We start from the raw sequence: 17,791 nt of genomic DNA, 5'->3' as shown, positions 1-17,791 counted from the left end.
TTATTTTTAAAACTTTAATTTGTTGCTAAACACAGACACTGAGAGATTTCTCCTCCTGCACAGCACCACCTGGCTCTAAACAGGACATTGCTCTTTCCAGGACGTTTGCCTGGTCCCTGTGGGCTCCGAGTCTGGGACCCTAAGACATGACCTGAGGGCCCCTTCAGCAATGGGAAGAGACTACTGGGAACACTGCGGTAGGAGTCTTGTAATCTTGCGTTTGGGAAGCAAACTTTGAAATCTTGCGTTTTCAAAGCAAATTTTAAAAGCAAAATATGAAAAGGAGAAGCTATTAAGAGAGATTTGACTCCATAAATATTCAAACCTATGCATATCAAAAACATCTTAAAATGGAAAGGCAAATGGCAAAATAGAAAAAAAACATTTGCAAAGAGGGGCAGGCTATTAAATGATTATAACTCTGATTTGCTCCAGAGAGTCCTGCTTGGTGCCCATTTTCCTGCATAATTATTGACTGGGACACATTTACTCTCAAAAATGTCCTCACTTGGACAATAAATTACATGATTATCCTAAAAGTGGTTAATATCTGTAGTATATAAAGAGTACCAGAAGGCTGTTAAAAAGAAAATAGATGAGCACAGATAGAGAAATGCAATAAAGACATGAATAGGTAATACATAAGTATAGATTTTAAAAAGGGTCAGTTCATATTGAAAAAATTCACTGTTAATAAAAAAATGGAGGTAACAATAAGATAGTATTTTTAAATTAACAATCAGAAAACCTCATAAACAAGTATAAACACACACACACACACACACACACACACACACACACACAGTGTTGCACAGGTTTGGGGAACAGGCACTTCTTGCCCTCCTGGATGTGTCCTAACTAGGAAGACCCCTTCTAGAGGGCAATTTTGCAACTTGCATTAGAAGGTTTTCCAATTCAAGGAATGTGCCTTCAGGAAATGTTTTATAATGAGCAAAATGACTTGGTTATTAGTTGTTCGCTATATCCTTGTTTATACAAAGTTGGAAAGAAGTTAAGTGTCCAACAAAGAAGAACTAGTTACATTGTTATTACCTGATGGAAATTAAGTCCCACTAAGCACTTTGCATAAATGATTTCTTTTAATCTCCATCACTACCTTATGAGGTAGAGAATTAAAAAAAAACTCAGTTTTTCCATTGTACTGTACTGCTACTCTCAATACTTCACTTCTGACACCAGATGTGTAGGTTTTCCCCCACACTGACCAATTGCCCAGTACCAGCCAGGTGTTCTACAATTTTACCCCATTCTGAAACTAACTGCCTGGAGTTGGCGCAGACCTCACAGGTTAAGGGCTCAGGCCCACAGACTGTCCCCTAGTTAGATGCCAGTTGATTGCAGATGGTGGGGCCTCAGGTTGCTTACGACCCTGTCCAACCTGGCTACAAATTGGAGATTCCCACTGTTAGGTCCAGAGCTGAGAGAGACACCCCTGCCCCAGTCACATCCATCCTGCAGCTCAGTATTGTCCTTACCAGGAGTGATAGGGAGGGATAACTTCGTCCCTATTGCGGGGGTGGGCAGGAATGCCGGCTGCACTGTCTGCTAGATTTACAATGTTCGGGGACTATCCAGACTCCTGCAGCGATTGTTTTACAAGACTGAGTTTTCCGTTAACTGCATTCTGTCCTGTATATACTTTTTGGGTTCCCACCTGGAACAAACCTAACACCCACAGCCTTCTGCTCAGGTTCAGTCACTTGCTAGAAGGGCTCACAGAACTGGGACACTAGATTCCCATACTAAAGTGTGCAAATGGACAGCCAGATGAAGAGACACATAGTGTGATAGTGTGAGGTCCAGAAGGGGCCCCAGCTCAGGAGCTCCTTCTGCTCCGGTGGAGTTTTGGGGTGCTCCCCCCACTTTGCACATGCATACATTCTCGTTCACCAACCTTGAAGCTCTCCAAACCCACTGTTTTTGAGTTTGTTTGGAGGCTCCAATACATAGGAATGATTGAGTAAACCATAGGCCATTTGCTGTTAAGTTTAACGCAACCTCGGCCCCCTCCTCTCCCCGCCTCACTCAGTTCAGGAATGGGGGGGGTGGCTCGGAAATCTCCAACCCTCTAGCCACAGGGCTGGTTCCCCTGGCTACCACGAAGTCACCTCATTAACACAAACTCAGGTGTGGTTGAAGGGGCCTGTCAGGAGGAAGGAAAGATGCTTCTCCTGCCTTTATTGCTCGCATCACTTAGGAAACTCCAAATGTTTTCAGAGCTCTGTACTGGCAATGGGGGCTATGACAATTATACGTTTTGACACTCCCAAATAAGAACTGAGCCGAAGATCTCAACTGATGGAGGTTTATTAAGCCAAAGTTTGAGGATGCACCTGGGAAAAACACAAGCCACAGCCACACGTGTGACTGTCCCCACCTGCTCCCAGGAGGGATCTGGGAGCTCAGTGCTGAAGGGCAGGGCGCCTGCCCTAAGAGGAGGAGGAGGAGGGGCGACAGCGAGGTGCACACTCACACGCTGGGGCCCAGGGCATCTGTGTGCTCACAGCAAGGCGTGGGTGCAAACCACACAGCAGCAGGCATGTGCACACACAGGGAAGAAAATCTCTCGGAACAGGGACACAGAGGACGTGGTCTTCTCGTCTTGTTTGTATCTTATGAGCATTGTGCGAGGACTGCCTATGAAATTCGAAGCAAGAAACGTTGCCTACAAAGCCAAAGCGGGGACCTGTTTGTGGGGGAGGGGCTGTCTCCGATGCCCTGGGGGATGTGACTGTGATCCAGGAGTCCTGCGGCGTGGAAGAAACCGCAGGGCTCTTGTGACACTGGGCGGGGAGAGAGCGCTCTGGGGTTACGCTTCTACCGTCTGCTCCCTGGTCCTTTCGGAAGCAGGTGGCCATCCTCCTGTATCGCACCTGTACCTCGCGTCAGGCCCCGCACCTGCGACTGGCCCGCAACAGGCATCTGCGGGAGGAGGCAAGGAGGAAGCCGGGGAAGGATGAGAATTTGGGGACCCCCATCTTCCAATAGATGTGGCACCCCTTATGTTGTCTAAGTTTCCTCCTGAGGATGCCCTTGCCCGGCTGCCTCCTTCCCGATGACGGGGCACCGCCCGGCCCTGCCCACCCCGCAGTGGCACCCAGCCTTCCTGCCCGCAGCCCCAAGGCCTTGCTCCTCCCATGTCCCCTGTCCCTTCTGCCTCACCGGTGTCCCTTTGAAGGAGTGCAGGGAATTTCACCCCAAAATATGGCTCCCTGACAAAGTGAGTATTTTGAAATAAAATCCTTAGAGATCAGCAGGCTTTGGAAGAGACTTTTCCCCTAACTACCTAGAGACCTGGACGGATCCACCAGGGACAACAATCGTCCTTGTTCTCCTACCTGTTATCATTCACTAGGGAAAGAAGACCAAGAATGTAACCACAGCGGGACCCCTTTACAAGATGACAACTGTCTCCACAGATCATTTGAATTCCAAGAAAACTATTTACAAGCTGAATTCTGCTCCCAGATCTAGCCAGTCTTCCTGGTAATCATTTACTGCCCCAGCAGAATTCTTTTCTTCCCCCTCCTCCCATAACCTGTTCTCCGGGATCCCAGCCCTGTTCATTCTGTAACCACGAGGGTTAAAAGCTTCTGGACCGCACTGGGGTACTGGGCAGTCACTCCGTGATTCTCCCGTGAGCACGGTAGATACATTTGTAGCCCCTTTCCCTTATTAATCTGCCTGCTCGATTGAGTTGATCGCTCAGTGAACCTCAGGGGGCCGCTGGTCTTGGTCCCCACACCAGCCACGTTGGATCATTCTCACCAGCAAGGAGCACGTCCCACCCTGGCGATAACCCTCCCGGTCCTACCTGCCCCATGGCTTGTCCTTCTGTCCGTTCTACATCCTCCTGCCTCAACATCTCCTGAGTTCATTAAACCTTGCTGCAGCCCCACTACCCATGCCCCCCAGTGCTAAATCCCTTGCTGGTCCCCTCTACAAGGCTCTTTGGCCGATTCTGCAAGGACATAGGTGACAGCTCCCCCACCCCCACGCTCCTTCGGGAAACGTCAGGCCTGTGTCTCCGTTGCTGCCCTGTTGGGAGGCACATTTGAAGGGCTTTAGGAATGTGTTTGCCTGCAGAGGAAAGCAGTTATTTCTGGGCAGAGAGCAACATTTATTATTTTTTTAGGTATAATTTACATAAAGTAAAAAACACAGATCTTAAGTCTAATTTTTCAAACCCCATCTGTGGTTAGAACAGTTGTTCTCCCCTCTTTGACCTATGGCTGCTCTTAGATGCTTCCAGAATAAGACCATGGGAGTGCAGTCCGTCCATCTGTGTGTCCATCTGCCCATCTGCCCATGTGCTCATCCGTCCCCCTTCCCTCCCATGCACTCAGAGGCCTGCCAGGGCAGAGGCAGCGCCTGGGCTTCTCCCTGCTCCATGTCCACACTCTGTGCCCACACAGATCTCTGGATTGGATACTCTGGGGCCCTGCAGGCCCCCTCGGCCCTCTCTCTTACTCCAGCCACAGCTGCGATGACCACCCACGCAGGCTTCCACTGGCCTCGTGGGACTTGCCACGGCCTGGCCTCTCTTCACTCCTCCCTGCACCTTCTTTGTGAGCCTCCGTGTGAGATACCCCAGGCCCCTGGGGTGTGGGGCAGTCACCCTCCAAGGGAGCTGATGGGTAAATGCTCCCCCTTCCGTACTCCCGAGGGTGTCCTTGGGAGGTCATGAGGCTTCTCGCTCTGCCCTGATCCAGCCACAGTGGCCTCAGCTGCAACCAACCCAACGAGGCATCTGTGTGGACTTCACCCCTTCCCTCTCACGCTCCCCTGCCCCTCACTCCTGCTCCTGGGATCACAGCTCCACACACCCTTGGTGCAGACGCCACTTTTGGAGAATCCCAGGCTAAGATAGTCTTGCAAATGTGTGTCTGGTCCTGCGGCCATGGGGAAAGTCCTGCGAGGCCGAACTGCACCTTCAGAGCACGGGGAACCTGCCTTCTTGGACTGGTCCTCGCCTCCCTCCGTCATCTGTCTGCCTTCATCATCTTCTTCCCCTGCCTGGCTCCATCATCACGCACCGTCTCTCTCCTAGCAGCTGAAATGCCACCCCAGAGGAAGAGCAGTGAATTCTCCCTGGGCTGTGGGTGTCAGAGAGCTTAGAGAAATCTCGGGGGCAAGGATGCTGAGGGCTTCCCTTAACGCCTCTCTCTGCACAGGGAGTGTGGTGTAGAGACTGGGAACACAGGCTTGGAAGGCAGAATGTGGATTTCAGTTGCAGTTCAGTATCAGTGCCCGCTGATAGCTGTGTGAGCTTGGTTAAGTTACTTAACCTCTCTGAGCCACAGTTCCTTCTTCTGCGAAAAGAGGACGGTGACATCTACCCCGCAGGATTGCCATAGGATTTAGAGGTGGCCCCTGTACAACAATGTGCAGCAGGCACTTGGTAACTGCTCAGTAAATATTCATTCTTTGTATATGCTAAGTTCCCTCCCAGAACACACCCCACCCCCAGTGCCCAGCATTGAGGCCATTCTCTCATGTGACAGAGCATGTGCATAAAAATAATTGCAGGCTGCGCTGAGTGGCGCGTCTGAATGTGCAGTGTGGCACAGCGGCTCTCAGAGCGGGGTCCTGGGAACAGCAGCATCAGCTTCACCGGGAAACCTGTCAGAAATGCAGAGTCTTGGGGCCACCCCAGAGCTGCTGGCTTGAAAGGTCTGGACTGAGATCTGGCAATCTGTGTTTTGACTAGCCCTCCAGGAGATTCTGAAGACCTGAGAGTCCCTAGGGTGCCAGGACAATGTGACATTATTGTCTTGATGACACAGAGAAGTTTCATAAGTGAAACTCAGTTTTCCTCCCCTGCGCCTCACCCCACCCTGATTTCCACCCTTATTCTTGGAGGTGACCACTGACTGGACACATCTGTCAGGCTGTGCTGTGGCCATCTGTTGGTTCCTGCTGCTGTCACCAGGCGTGCAGTCTATGGCCAGATTTAATGGTTTGGTGTCTCAGGGCTTAGCCCCACCAGGAACGTTGCAGGCGCTTCTCGAATGTGTGTGATGTGGGGAATCCCTTCCTCCCGCTCCTGTTGGCATGGAAGCTTCTGTTCCCGTTCCCTTTCCTCTTCACTCCTCCCTAGAAACACGTGTTTCCGTGCTTCACAGAGTCATGGGTGAACTTGTGGGGACCTAGAAGTGCAGAAGAAGCTGAAGGCATGTGATTCAGAGCAGGACGAGGAGGAGCAGGGGCCCCAGGGGGCTCTGTGGGAGCTCGGGGCTCTGCGGCAATACAGGAAGCCAGGGCAGTCGAGGTGGGATTTTCTAGCTTCGTCCTTTCTGATTTCACGCTTGAGCAATCAAAGTGGGACTGAAATATGTCCCAGAAGTCAGTGGGAGGGGTGGGGTGGGAGGAGTGGGGAGAGAGCCACTGGTGTCCCCAACATTGATGTCCCATGTTCCCCTTTCCTGCATCCCAGACGTGCAGAGCTCTGCTCTCCACCACAGGGGAGAGTCACTCTCGCCTGTCACACCGTAGTCCCTTTGTGCTGCCACAACAGAGCACCACAGACTGGGTAGCTTATAAACAAGAGAAGTCTATTTGTCATGGTCTGAAGGCTGGGAAGGCCAAGATCACGGTGCCAGCAGGTTCCACGTCTGGTGAGGGCCTGGAATAAAACAAAACTAGAACCAGAGACGGAAACCCCATGGGCCCTCTTCCTCCCCGTGCATCTTCTCGTTCTAGTTTAGTGTTGGCTTTGTTGTTCTGTCTCACGGAAGCCAGTTTTCTCCATGTAGCAGGAAACTTGAGCAGTGAATCCTGCACATGCCACTTCTTATGGCTTCAGTCACCCAGAGAACCCGGCAATTCCTGGGGCAGGGCTGTTGGCCCATCTTGCACACGCGCACACACACGCCACATGGAAGGGTGGGTGGCACAGGGAGGGTCTCAGAGGAGGGGAAGCACAGGGAGCACAAAAGTGCCAGCCACGCTGTAAAGCTGACCCAGCACCCTGCACACCGGCTCTCAAATGTCCTCACACTCAGAGACGCGGGGAAAAAGGCAGCACCGTGTCCAAGAGGCCCCGATGGGGCCCATCCTCCAAACTGGGGCTTGTGCAGAGTGCTGGAGGGCAGCGGGACCTGGCTGTGGATAAAAAGATGAGACAGTCCCCAATGCAGGACCCAGCTTCTTCAGGAAGATGACAAGGGCCAGGTGGTAGGAATCACTGTATATCTCCTTCTGGAATCCAGGAGAGAAGATATTCTAGGGGGTCCCCAGCACAGGGCCCTCTCCCTCGGCTGTGTGTGTGCTTCCCGGGTTGCTGCACAGACACAGGCTTCCTCGCCCACTGGGACGCCTGCCGGCATCGATTTTCTTCCTTTGTGATATTTCTGGGGCTGCTGTGCAAAGAAGAAATACCATTTTTTTCAATGATTCTAAGATGCACACATTTTAAAAATACATTTTAACTTCTCCAAGATCAGGATAATGTCTTAGAGTTGATGGCGTGCCATAGCTCTCCTGGCAGAGGACTTCTGTTTTTAGCAGTATAAAATAGTGGAGTCTTAGATCAATGAAGTGTGATACTTGCAGAGGCGCATTCCTTGAAAACAAAGAAAGCAAATAATGCAGTAGAATGGACCCGCTTGTCAACCTTAAGTAATGAGATTCAGAAAATAAAGCTTAAGTATTGAGTTTAATTGAGCACAAAGCTTGAGGATAGCCACCCAGAAAACACAGACTCCAAAGGGGGGTCAGCGCTCCCAGGTGGAGAAGTTAAGGTTTCACTCATAGAGAGAAAGAGAGAAATCTAGCAAGATTGCAGCATTTTCCCTACAAGGCCAGGATGTATGACATATAGCGATTGGGTTGGTTACAACTTGTTACGTTCCCATGAAGATTGCTGTACCATTCTGCTGGGGGGATGATGTGAGAGGGTCTTATCTCTGGCACTACAAGGCCTTTCCCCGTCATCTCTAGGAAAAAGCAGAAGTTGCAGCTGGGTGCTGGGAGACTCAGGCCACACGGCCACATTCCTCTCGAGTCTCAAAATGAAGTTCCACAGCTTTAACTGTCAGTTATTTTATTTCACAAACCTATTGGATTAGGAAAGGAAGGTTCTATCTTGCTGGCAGCCAGGATGGGTTTTATGGCTTGAATCAAATGGGTTTCAGAGACGTAGGAGAATTAGCCGGAAGAGGGTACATGAGCTTACCTGCAAGGACTTGACATTGGGGCACAAACTGGCCCTGAGTGGCAGAGTTGAGCTACATGTAAAGACAAGTCCCTTCCTGTTGCTTACCAGGTATTGAAAGCAGTTTTGAAGGTGGCTGTGGAGTCCCGTTTTACAGGGACTTCTAAAGGAGACTCTCCGCTCACTGTCTGCTGTTCTGAGGGGGCTTCTGCCTGACCAGGCAGGTGACTTGGGTCCCTCTCGATCAGGGTGACTTTGGCTGCAAATAACTGAAAATACTAATTCAAGTTGGCTTAAAAGAAAGGGAATTTATTATCTTACATAAAAGGAAGCTAGTATTCAGGTTCCAGAAATTCTCATTAAATGGTTACATTTCCTCTTGCTTTTCCAGTTTGTCCTAATTAAAATGTCTTAATTTTTCTTAAGGTAAAACAAAGGAAAATCCACTGTGTCCCCTTTCAGGAAGAAAAGTGATTATGTTAATCTTTCTTTGCCCTGGGGCTGGACCGTGCTGTCAGGGCCCCACGTCTCTCTGACCTGCCACTGGAGCGACCGGCCTTTAACCCTGGGCAGACCCCCTCCGTGGCTGCAGCCACCACGTCCACACCCGGCAATGTCCGGAGGATGGAAAGGAACGTTCTTGCCCAGTGGTAACATTTTAGGAGGCAGAGGCCATTCCTAGACACCCAGCAGACATCCTGTCCTGTTCCCTTGGTTAGGAACAGGCTAAGCCCCAGGACAGTGTGATCACAAGATCAGTGTGGCCCATCAGAAGTTACCACTGCAGTCCAGGATGTAATATGGACCCAAATGAAATCATGGCTCTACCAGCAAGGAAGAAGGTTGTTTCTCAAACGGTGGCTGCCTCAAGAGCTTTTCAAGGCCATTTGCAGACTGAAGGAGTCTGAGTTAAGGCGTGTCTGTTGCCAGTTTGCGGTGCTGAAGTCGGCACGTGGTACGTTGGCACATGGTCTGTAGGCCTGCGGTGTGTGCTGTGCCGGACACAACATACCCAGGTTCTAACCCCTTGGCCATCTGAGCCCAAATGGACAGAAACAAAGGGACAACCACAGATAAAGCCACCTGTCAGGTGAAGATCGCTGTAATCATTTCTGCTCCTGAAAAATTCCTCAGGGGACACTTTGTGTCACGTATTAAGAAAACAGAATAGATTAATTGGAGGAAAGAGGAAGAACAGGAGGAGACTCAGCAGTTCAATGAACATTTCTTGAGAGTAATACTGGAAATCCGAATGCCAGCTGTGCCAGGGACGCCGTGGTGCGTCTCGGGGAGCAGAATCCGGAGCAGGCGGAGGGCCGGGTGGGGAGACCCCCGCGCGGCCCGGATCCCGCCCCCAGCCTGGAGGGGATGATGGCGGGACCTGAGCCCTATGAAATTGCCAGTGTTCTCTTGTCCTTGACTTACAAAAATGGCAATTTTACACGGCTCGCTGTAAAGAAATGGAGAAAGAGGAACTTAGTTAAGAAATGGAGAAAGAGGAATTTAGTTAAGAAATGGAGAAAGAGGAACGACACCAATGGAAATGAATACTGAAAATTTCGAGGTCCCTTATATTACAAGGAATCCAGCTAGGGGGACTAGTTCTCCCTAAAAGGGGTTCCTAGCCCCATCTCCTGCCTTCCCTGCTCCTTTCTCCTCCTCCACTGGACTCTGCCCACCTGCTCTTGTTGGATCATGGTGTAGGGATGGGTCCACAGCTAGCATTGGGGACTGTGGCCTCCAGATTCCTAACTCGCTGACTGTGGCCAAGGCGGAGTCCACAGCGGGCAGCTCTAGGCCGTCGTCCTGGGCTCGTTCCTGGAGGCCCATCTTCCGCCAGCTCCTCCAGGCCAGCCAGCGGCCTGGCCGTCGCCTGATTCCCTGGACCAGACCCTCCCTGCTCACACTGGCCAGAGGGGTGCATCTGCGATGTGCATCTGATCCTGACTGGTAAAGAGGAGCAGGAGAATGCTCACCTTTTTCATCCCTGTTTCTTTCCTTAAGACAAGTTTCATCTGCCACTGATTTCCGAATGCACTCCAAAAACACAGCAAGCCGAGTGCAACTTCTACCTTAAAAGAGTCCCATTGGTATGCATCTAAAACTGGGGCTAAAATAAATTCCATCAACTAAAATTCTCATCTAAGTGAGCATTTAACCACTTATAAACTTTACCAAAATCACAAAAAGAAGAAAATTCTCTATATTTTCCCCAGAACAGGTATATTAGAAAAATGCTGAAAGACTTGAGAATATAAACACATCACAAAAGGGCTCATCATTTCAAAAAGAGAATCATCATGATCATCTTACTTCACTAGCTCAAATAAAATGCAATGGTTTCTTATAATCCAAGCAGTACCCACCATTTCAGGAGTATTTATTGAGTACATTGATGTACACAGTATTGCTTTAACAATGAGAAACCTGGTGAACTGCAGAGGTTTGCTGGAGAGTAATTGCTGACTTTTAAATGACAATCATTATACTGAGTTTTTCCATGAATTTTCTCATTTAATCCTGCCAACAATCTCATGACAGGGAAACTGGCACACAGAGAGGTTAAGTGACTTGCCCACGGTCACACAGCTTGCAAGGGGTAGAGCTGGGGTTGGAACCCTGGGCCATGTGATAGCCAGCCCGATGTCTGGCCACCATGGCTGCAGTGCCCCCAAGGGTGTTGTGTGTAGCCTTTCCTACTCCACTCAACTCGTAGTGTAGACCCCCGACGACTTTCTTCTACTTTGTGCTTCTGAAATTTGTCTCTGGCTGCTCTTCTCTCAAGGTGGGAATCTCACAATCTATAATGCTTTTTGGACCATCACCTTGTTATTTTACTTGAATTTTAGAAATTAGAAGGGTAAAAAGGATTTCATTTTCTCAACTGGCTTCGCTTTGCAGACCCAACGCACCGTGACACCGTTCAGAGCGGTTTTCCCCGTTCGGGTCTTGGCAGGAACGAAGAGCATCCTTCCCACCACGTGGTCCACATGAGGGCTCAGGGAAGACCTAAGCATGATGCTGTCTGAGAAGACGACTTCGGCATCGGCTGCCAAGCTCCTGGGTCGAGTTGGGTGAAGTGTTCGTGGAAGATTGGGGTCCGGGGCCGCCTGACAGGAGCAAGTGGCCTGATTGTTCGTTCCTGCATTCACAAACAAACAAACAAACAAACAAACAGCGGGGGTGGACGCCGAGCATTTTTACAGCCGAGATTGCTGCATTCAGAAGGAACGTTGTTGACCTGCTGGTTGTCAGGATTCTGGACCATGGTCACCTCCTGCCCAAGGACACGGTTAAGGACCAGGCTCCCACCTGACCCTGTGGAGGCTCCTTGCTTGCATTTGCCAACCTGCTGTGTAGACCAGTCTTTGATCTGTATGAAATCACCCACAGTCGTCAGGAACAACCTTGATTCATTCTCTCTGGGGTCACTTACCTTTTGTCTCTGGGGTAACTTGGATTCTTCGCAGAGCAGGGCATTCTCCTTGAGCAAATAGAGAAGAAACGTCCGGCAGGCCTCCATGAACCTGGCCATGATGCCGCTCCCCCTGGGGTTTGGAGCATCTCCAGACAAACTGTGCCCCTCTGGTTTGTAGCCACGGCAACTCCAGGGACACCAGAGCTCTGCAGGCTCCAGTTTCCCCATTTTGCTCAAGTGGGTTTGTTCTGGTTTTCATTGCTGCTTCTTTAACTCAGACATCAGACTAAACATTTGAGAATGCCCTCCCACTGTCTGTCCTTCTCTGCAATGTATTCATGTTCTGCCTTCCCCGGACAGAGGCCAGCTGTCCCTCTGGCCCCTCACGACACCCTGTCTCTGTCACACTGACCACAGTGTTCAGCTATTATTTTTCTGCTTTCCTCTGGTATCCATAGACTGTGAGCTCCAGGGCACTCAAGAGATGTTTGCTGAAGTGAATTTAGTTATTTTATTCAAGCCTCGAAATCACCTGGCACAGGAGGTGGATTCTTCCCTGCAGAGGGAGAAACTGAGTCGCAGCCGTGTTCAGAGACAACCACAGGAGCCTCATGGCATTGGTGGTGGAGCCGGGACTTGGACTGCTATATCCAGGCTCCCAGATGCTAGACCCTGGGCAGTTTTCCTGTTGTCCTTGGCTCAGTTGACCAAGCTACACCTGCCCTTTGATTGGAAGGGGAGTTTCTAACACATCTGGAGGGTCCGGATGGGGTCAGGTGAATGGGTACCTCCTGTTTTCAAGGCCATCCTCAGAGCTGCCTAAATTTCAGCCTTAGGGCATGTTGGTGGGCCCCTCGGGCTCAGGAGAGGGGCCATCCTAGAAGTCCTCCTGAGCCCCCCAGCCCTGGAGCAGGCCCCTCCCTGTCTGTGGCTCCCAGGGCATTGATCACACAAAGCCAGGGCCCCTGGTTACCACGGCAACCTCATCCCATGTCACAGTGCTGTGTGGGTGCATCCTGATGGCTGAGCCCTCAGCAGCTTGTCTGCCCTCTGCACACAAGGGACACTGGACAAAGTGGGGCGTGGGACTCCAGGTTGGAAGGCACAATTCACACCTGGAGAAGCAATGCTAATAAGAGAGGCATGTACACGACTTGGCGAGTGGCAAGTCGGTAATGACAGATGTCCACTGCACTGCGAGTCCTTCGCCTCCCCCACCTTCTAAACAGGGCTGAGGATGTTGGAGATCCAGTTTCAATTAGTGCTCAGGTCGTCTCCGGTGCCCTGTCCCTGAACACTGGAGAAAGTTCCTGTGGTAAAATGTAGCAGGGACCAGGCCCTCCTCAGATGGCGAAACTCTGGCACCTTGATCTTGGATTCCTCAGCGTCCAGAACTGCTCTTTATAAATTAACTAGTCTCAGGTATTTTGTTATAGCAGCACAAATGAACTGAGACAGTTCTTAATCGTTTGGCCTTGGAGATTATCCAAGTGGGCCTAAACTAATGACACGAGCCCTTTCGAGCAGAGAGTGTTCTCTAGTGGCTGGTGGAAGGAGAAGTCAGGGGGATCCAAAGGCGACAGGGAGGTTCTCCCTTCCTGGCTTTGATGTGGACTGGGTCACTAGGCAATAGTTAGTAAGAAAACAGAACCTGAGTCCCAGAACCACAAGGAACTGAGTTTTGGCACAGTCTGGAGGGGCAGAAAGCAGACTGTCCTTGGAGCCCCTGGGCAACACACCTGGGGGCTCCAGGTTTCAGCTCCAGCAAGCACAGGCAGAGACCCCAGCCCAGCCCTCCAGGGCTTCTGAGCTGCAGGACTGTGCGATGATCCATGGGTGCTGTTTAAAGCTGCTAAGTTTGTGGCATTACACAGCCCCAGATAACTCTAGCATTGGGTCACCGCCATGCGGTGACTGTTTATCTTCTGGGCACCACCAAAGGGACTGTTGGCAGGGCAGAAGCACCATGAGGTGGCTTCTCCTTGGTCTCTGGAGCCCTGTCGATGTCCGTCCCCCTTCTGTGGACAGGGAGTGCAGGGGGCCGCTTGCTGCTCCAGTGATGGAGGGACTGGCGGTGCCCAGGGCCAGGGACTCCCACCTGAAGACGCCACCAGTGGCAAGAGACTTGTCTGTGACTGAGAGGCCAAAGAGCATATGGTGGCTCAGTGGGACGCCCAGGAGAAGGACGGCTTCTCAAGTATCTTCTGACTCAACGTCCTACTTCTCCCTGGAGGATGAGCTATGACCGAGGAAGGCAGACACAGGCAGCCAGCGCGAGGGACATAAGGTCCTGGTGATATCTCTTTAACTCAGCCTTCACTTTGATTGGTGAGGCCTTGCTGGCGAAATGCGTGAGGCTCACGCTCCAGACTGTAAACCTAATAGGAATTCGGTTCGCTTCACGAGTCAAGATAATTGTGCTTTGAGAAATGCTTTCAACATAACATTAATTTTGACCTTTACGTAAAGAGTGACATCAGTGTATTTTTAAAATGGATATTCATGCATGACACAGTTTCCATTATCACCTTATCAGATTTTCCCAGTTGCTGCAGCAGTAGGGAGTTCAGTTGTTTAAAATAAGCAATCACTTATTTTTATGCTCTTGTGGGGACATGTTATGGTGATTGAATGGAATTTTCTTTTTCCTTTTTTTTCCCACCCCGACGAGGGCCTCAAGAACAAAGGCCGTTGGAGAGGCTGGTCTTCCGCACAGAGCCCATTGGTTGTGACCAGGCTTGACTGAAAACGAAGAGCACAGCAGAGCATTGGCACCCTCGTCCCTCCTGCTCTGCGCTGCTGCTGGTCAGACTCATGGCAGGAAACGGCCACACACTTTGATTAGCCTTTGATTTCACAGCTTTTGTGTAAAATATTTTAAAAACAGGTTCTGTGTATATATAAATTCTGGCTGGACGATTGGAACCTTTTTCCTGCTGCCTGTTGGCAGGTGGTGAAGTCACAGGGGCAAGAGCCCGATAAGTGGGTTTTGGGTAGCAGTGGCTGCCCTGTTTATGTGGCTATTTTTCTGGGTCATTCTTTTTAAACATTTAGCTAACATGAATCATTGAATCTAGGTGCATAAAATGTACACAGAATGGGATTTATTGGTTCTCCAAGAAGTAGAATAATTTATAGTCTGTTATTTGCCAACAGTGGCATTCCCACTTGACTCTGGATTGTCTGCGGTTCCAGAGAGCCACAGGGCCTGCACTCTTGCTTATTTTAGCAGCTCAAGGGCTTTGCCCCAACCTCTTGCTTGTCCTATCCACTGGAGTTTCACACACGGCCACTAAGTGCCAAATGCTGTCTCCTACTCAGTAGCTGGTTCCTCTGGATGAACTCCAAGGAGTCCTGGAGTCAAGATGGTCTCATGATGGGGGAGCAGCCAGAAGACCTTGGCCAACCTTTCTATAATTGGTACACACACACACACATACATACACATACACATTCATGCTGATGTACGCATGAGCTGTATGTGTATGTGTGTGTATAAATACAGGTTGAGTATCCCTTATCCAAAAAAAATGGTTGGGACGAGAAGTGTTTGGGATTTCCATTTTTTTCAGATTTTGGGTTATTCCATTTACATAATGAGATATTTTGGGGATGAGATCCAAATTTAAACACAAAATGCATTTATGTTTCATATACACTTTAAAACAGCCTGAAAGTAATTTTATACAACATTTTAAATAATTTTGTGCGTGAAACAAAAGTTTTGACTGTGACCTGTCCCATGAGGTCAGGTGTGGAATTGTCCACCCGTGGTATCATCTTTTTATCATTCAAAAGTTCAAATTTTGGATTCTAGATTTTTGCATTAGGAATGCCCAACCTGTACAATAAATGTGTTTATTTATTTCTTAGCTCTAAGACCCCTCTGAAGATGTTGGAAAAGAGGAGAGGGGAGACAAGAGCACAGAGATTACTGTGCAAAGCCTGGTGAGTAAGGCAGGAGCTGGTACACATGTTCCCCAAGCTTTTGCAGAGATGCAAGTGACTCAGTGCACGTCCTGGAAAGCCTTTAAAATACAAAGAAGACAAGCAAAGCCATGGTTAATACATGTTTCACGTTTATCTTCGTTAGCATATTAATGAGATAGGTTAAATTTATTACTTGGTTAAGCTGAAGCTTTTACGTCCCTTTTTACAGGGCACTTCTCTATGTGTCATCAAGGTTTACAGTACATTTGCTCCATGTTTATGGGGCTTTTATATGGAGGTGGTGTGGCAGGGCAGAAAGTGTCCCCAGGGTGAGAGGGGGAGGGGGAGATCCACGCTGTCGTTCAGAGTCCCTGGTCCGCTGGTCTTTGAGAAAGTGACACCCTTGAGCCTTACCTTTCAAAGGAGGGTGTGGTGGCTTCTAATGTCCCAGTGACATCTCAGACTCAGGGACTGGAGCTCAGAGCACAATTCCTCTCTTTGAAATTACTGTAGAGCTTCAGAGGCATCAGAAACTTTGCTTTTTTTTCTTTTTTTGCACATAATTGTTTTTCAGTTACTGCTACACAACAAAGCCCTCAAACTTGGTAAAACATTTTACTATGCTCATGGATTCTAAGGGCAAAGACTTTGAAAAGAGCACAATGTGTGGTGCATCAGCTGGGAAGGTTCCAGAGTCAGCAGAAGATTTATTGACTCCAATGTCTGGCACTGCATGTGGCCGCTGTGCAGCTGGGCTTCCTCACAGCATGGCTGCCTCGGCGGTGAGCTTCTTCCTTGGTGGCTTGCTCAGGGCTCCAAGGACGAGGCTTCCTGCCAACAGAGTGGGGTGACATCAATTTTGTGGGTCAGCCTCTGCCACATGGTGTTATCTGTCCCCAATGAAGTCCTGACCCCCTTTCTGTCAGACTCTTCTCCATTCCTCAAGGCCACTGTCTGTATTTTGGCCTCTGTTACAGTCTCTTGTGCTCTTGTGCTCAGTGTTGTGGTTGGGAGTGTGGTCTCGGGAGCTGGACCGAATACTCTGGCTTGTGGAGTAGGAATCTTAGCTCCTAGCCCCAGGATCGGAGACTACGTTCTTACACAGCACATTTTTACGGAGCCTAGTGCAGGGCAAGTCCTCATAAATGGCCGTGACTCTTTTCTCCCATCTGCGGTGCAAGTTCTTCCAGGGCAGCCCTGCGTCTTAGTCATCTCCGTTGCTCTTCTGCAGTCTTGGCAGGTACTCGCGTTCCCTCTGCCTGGGGTGTTCTGCCCTGGGTCTGTCTGCTGTCCCTGAAGTCTCAGCAAATCCGCCCTCTCAGAGCAGCTGTCCTGACTATCCTGCCCTTGGAGCTGTTGTGGTCCCCATGTCACCCCGCTTCCTTTTGCTCCTGGTGCTTGGCACTAAATGAAATGTTTCCGCCACTGCTCATTTCGACGTGAGTCATGAGGGCCAGACTCCAGCCTGTCTTGCTTCCCGCCGTGTCCCCCATGCCTGGATCAATAAACAAATGGAAAGAAGGAAGAAAGAGGAAAAAAGATCAACTTTATGAAGAGTTCAGAAACATACTGCTGAGAAAAGCAGGGTCATATACCAGACTGGGATTGACTTCTTTTTCATGCACCTAAAATCTCAAAGACATCCACTCAACTTCATTGAGTTTAGGTAAAATCCATTCATACTTTTTTTAAAACGGCATTATCCCAATGACAACTTAATTTTGAATGAAAATATTTTTCTCTCTCTTGTCATTGGCTCGTTGACCCTGACCGGGACCCCACTGTGGTGGCTAGGGTCGAGTCAATAGGATCGATGTCCACCCCTAGAACTCATGGGTATGGAGCGGGATCGTTGAGGAGGTGGATCCCTGAGAAAGAGTTGGGGCGCTTTGGTGGGAGAGCGGGGGCTGGCGTCTGGAAGCACCCGGCACACAGCCACCGTGTGGCGTGCGTGGTGCCTGTGCCTGCCCGTGAGGTGGGGACTGCTGCACCCACAGCCTGAGGCCCAGGAGGTCCATGCCTCTGCCTCTCCCCTTCTGTCGTCCTCCCAGTTTCACTAAGGCCTGAGTGAAGAATGGAAATTGTGTATGTTTATGGTTTTATCAAAACATGACGTTTTCATATATGTGTACTTTTGCAAAATGATTAAGTCAGACAACTGACATATCCAGCCCATCACATACTTATTTTTGGGGGCGACAACATTTAAGATCTGCTCTCTTGGCATTTTTCAAGTATGCAATGAATTATTATTCACTATAATCAAC

General features: G+C 49.7%; 1 long non-coding RNA gene across 1 annotated transcript in view; it reads left to right on the top strand.

Annotated features, from left to right (window-relative positions):
* LOC105860653 (uncharacterized) overlaps nt 1-12,820 on the top strand; it is a 75,219-nt gene extending 62,399 nt beyond the window's left edge. Inside the window, exons 4-5 of the long non-coding RNA XR_012912423.1 lie at nt 64-197; nt 11,078-12,820. This is a non-coding gene — a long non-coding RNA (uncharacterized LOC105860653). The remainder of the gene's footprint in view (nt 1-63; nt 198-11,077) is intronic.
* The last annotated feature ends 4,971 nt before the right edge of the window (nt 12,821-17,791 follow it).

Source organism: Microcebus murinus, chromosome 16 (assembly GCF_040939455.1).
Source record: "Microcebus murinus isolate Inina chromosome 16, M.murinus_Inina_mat1.0, whole genome shotgun sequence".
NCBI lineage: Eukaryota > Metazoa > Chordata > Mammalia > Primates > Cheirogaleidae > Microcebus > Microcebus murinus.
The sequence above is the reverse complement of the archived record's forward strand: the minus strand, read 5'-3'. Positions and strand labels throughout refer to the sequence as shown.